Source organism: Bubalus kerabau, chromosome 4, assembly GCF_029407905.1.
Source record: "Bubalus kerabau isolate K-KA32 ecotype Philippines breed swamp buffalo chromosome 4, PCC_UOA_SB_1v2, whole genome shotgun sequence".
In the NCBI taxonomy this organism is placed as follows: Eukaryota; Metazoa; Chordata; class Mammalia; order Artiodactyla; family Bovidae; genus Bubalus; species Bubalus kerabau.
This window is the reverse complement of record NC_073627.1, coordinates 125,871,804-125,875,431: the sequence shown is the minus strand read 5'-3', so window position 1 is coordinate 125,875,431 and position 3,628 is coordinate 125,871,804. Positions and strand designations below refer to the sequence as shown.

Sequence of the window (3,628 nt, the reverse complement as noted above, 5' to 3'; positions counted from 1 at the left end):
CTGACCTGATTGAACCCATCTCTCCTGCTTAGCAGGTGAATTTTTTTTACCAGTGAGCCACCGGGAAGCCCTGCAATGACTAGTACCATTAAAGTTCAAAGGGTTTTTTTTTTTTTTTTTGCTTTGGGGTGAGAGAACAGTACTGGGAATGACCATCAGAGGGCGTGCAACATCAGGTTCTGAACTCATGCTTCTCAGAGCCCACCTGGAAAGGGGATAATAGGTGAATTGTGATATTGGATCTCTTCTCTCAGGTCAGGGCTCAGAGCTGGAGGCACAGCAGTTGGTCTAAGAGGTTGAACTAAAGAAATTAAGGCTTCCAGCTCAGCAATGCTGATGTTTTGGGGTCATGTGGGTCTGTACAAGCTTGGATCTCCCTATAGTTCAGCAGGCCTCAGGGCTGGGGTTACAGTACAGTTCAGTTCAGTCGCTCAGTCGTGTCCGACTCTTTGCGACCCCATGAATCGCAGCACACCAGGCCTCCCTGTCCATCACCAACTCCAAGAATTCACTCAAACTCACGTCCATCGAGTCGGTGATGCCATCCAGCCATCTCATCCTCTGTCGTCCTCTTCTCCTCCTGCCCCCAATCCCTCCCAGCATCAGAGTCTTTTCCAATGAGTCAACTCTTCACATGAGGTGGTCAAAGTATTGGAGTTTCAGCCTCAGCATCAGTCCTTCCAATGAACAGTAGAAGGTGCCTAACCAGTTATTGGTGTCGCAGGCCTCAAGAGAACTGGAGACCTGGGAAGGCATTTCATCCTCAACGTCATATTTCTGTCATATGCATGTATGGCTTCACTACCTTCCCTGGTATTCAGTTGTCTTTTGGTCCTATTGAGCAGAAATCTGCCCCTCCTCCACCTTTGATCTTAGCTCTGTTCTTGAGGTCATATCAACCTCACTGGTCCCATCTACCAGACATCAGCCATTTGCATCCCTCAAATCTGCTCCTCGATAGGGTGAACACGTCTCAGGCCTTCATGGGTTCCTCCTCTGCCTTGTTCAGTTCCAGCTACTAAGACCATGTTCCCCCAGCTGTGGTTCCAGCTACTAAGACCATGTTCCCCTGGCTGTGGTTCAGTTCATGATGCCTGGCTCTGATTAGCTTTTTCCAGGGGTGCCATTCAGCATACTAGCCAGCCCACATCCCTCCTCTGACCCTTTCTTTCCATGTAGCCTCAGGTTACATCTTCACCAAGTGAAGACTGCATCCTCTGCTCTCCCTGACCTGCTAAATCACATCCTGCCTGTTTTGTACCTATTATAATTTTAAAGGAATGTTATTGTTTATTAAAAAACAAAGATACTTGAAAGTAATGAAATAAAAAACATTTTGGCAATACCTTCTGAGTCTTAGGGCAGTCCTTGGGTTTGGTAGTCTCTGTATTTGATGCTTCCTTAGATGGGACAAGGAGGGACTTAAGTGCTCACTTTAGCAGCACATATGCTAAAATTGCAACATTACAGAGATGATTCGCATGGCTTCTGCACAAGGATGACATGCAAATTCATGGAGCATTCTATATTTTTGTTTTCGATGAGTATTAAAATGTAATAATGTAAAGTGACTGTGTATATGAATAAATGAGTATATTTAAAAAAAAAGAGGGACTGAAATCCCTAACGGTCTTGGCTGTGACTTCAGCACTGTGGACAGAGGCCAATGGAAGTATCCCCAGCTATGCCTGGGAGGGGGTGGTGCATGGAGTGATAAACACACAGCCTTTAGGGGCCAGAAATTCTTGCTGTTCACTCAGTGCCTTACAGTGTAGCAAGCTCTTTTCAATTACCAATTTTATCCTGTCTTCACTCAACTATCAGCCTAGGAGGCAGACAAAATGAAGTGTTTTCCAGATTTTTACAGATGAGGAAACTGAAGTTTAGCAAGGCCAGACTAAACAACCCTATGAGTGGGGTGGAAGAGAGAACACTAATTACTCCACATTTAGCAAATTTAGTGATCACTGCTCTACTTTGGCTCAAGTGCACTCCTCTTTATCTCTAGGGAAAGTCAGAGTGGGTGGAAGTTTTTGTGGAACCGAAGCTCCAGCCAACCCTGGGAACAAGTGGCAGTTGGTATGAGGAACAGAGGTGGGAGGGTCTGAAGTTCCAGTCGACTGTCTGAATGAGAGTGGGGAAACCTTTCTTGTCATAAGGCCTCACAGAGGTCCAGCTTTCATGCCTTTTTTCTCTGTCCCAGTGCTTGACTTCACTGAGCCTGGAAACAGGAGAAAGGATTTGTAGGATGTTATTGTGTCTGAGCCTGATGGAGTTCTGTGGGAAAATTCCAGGAAGGAGTGGTGTGGGAGTCTGTGAGTGAAGGGGGTGAGTTGTGCAGGTGGTAAGAAATCCTCTGATGGGGGCTACATGCCTGGCTACCTATGTATACCTCTTCCCTGGGGATGGAAACAGAAGGTACTGGACCATACAGCAACTTTCTTTGAGGTGTACTTTGACAGGCAGCACAATAAATTAAGAGCATGGGCACCGAAATCAGACTGCCTGACTCCCCTACTTCCTAGCTTTGTGACTGTGGAACCTCACTTTCACTTTCTCACCTGTAATACAAATCACATAGGATTGTTTTGAAGATTAGCTTATGCAAAGCACTTAGAACTGCCCAGTACATAGTAAGTGCTAAAATATTAGCAATTAACAGTTGATTCTTGAACAATGTGGGAATTAGGGGAGCTGATGCCCCTGCCACAAAAATCCTCTTGTAACTTTATAATTGGGCCTCCATATCCCTGGTTCCACATCTGCAGATTCAACTGAGGATTGTGTGGTACTGTTGTACCTATTTATTGAAAAAAAATCTGCATATAGTTGGACCATGCAACTCAATGGCCTCTGGTCCCTCGAGTTAGCTGTATTTGTGTTTGGGGCTCCTATGGTTTCAGAGTGGAATATCTGCCTCTGATCCAAAGTCTAGAGATGCTTTCACGTCTACAGGGACTGGCTCTGTTCTTCCCAGGCAAAAGGGATGAATTGGGGATTCCATAGTCCTTTGAAAGCTTTTCCAGATCTTAGTTTATCCAACCTACCATATCACATTAAAACAATTAGCAAAGATGGCGAGGAAACTCTCAGACCAAGGAGAGCCCAGACCAGGAGAAAACAGCCAACTAGTAGTCCACACTTTGTAGTTCAGCAGAAACTGGGAAAGGAATGTCTAATACTGGCCCATGGTGTGTGTTTGGGGGCAACACACACCAGGGAGGCTCAGAGGGCTTACCTCTTCCTCCATCTCTTCAAAAACTTTGACTTTTCTCTTCTGTGCCCCCATCTCCTCTGTGTCCATGGTGGAGCCCCTGCCTCCTCCCACCCGCCCCTCTACCTGGCAACCTAGCTGTGGGCTTCCTGGAGGCTACAGCTGCTCCTGTTTTAGATTCAGGAATTGGCCAACGATAGGAAACCAAACTGAAACTCGGCAGGCACCCTGAACAAGAGAAAACAGAAGCCAAAATAACATCACAATCTTTTTATTATGATTTCCATTGTGCCCAGCCTCTGGGAATATTAGCTCCTTCTGGAGTGAAGGCTGAGCCATGCAGAGGAGCATGCAGCTATAGTGATGGGAAGACAGGGCTTGGGGATGTTCCCCTCAGCTTATTGTCAAGTTACC

At 46.1% G+C, this 3,628-nt stretch overlaps 1 non-coding gene across 1 annotated transcript; it reads left to right on the top strand.

Annotated features, from left to right (window-relative positions):
* The first annotated feature begins 1,426 nt into the window (after positions 1-1,426).
* LOC129651865 (U6 spliceosomal RNA) lies at positions 1,427-1,533 on the top strand. The gene has a single exon (XR_008714369.1). It is a non-coding gene; the product is annotated as a U6 spliceosomal RNA (small nuclear RNA).
* The last annotated feature ends 2,095 nt before the right edge of the window (positions 1,534-3,628 follow it).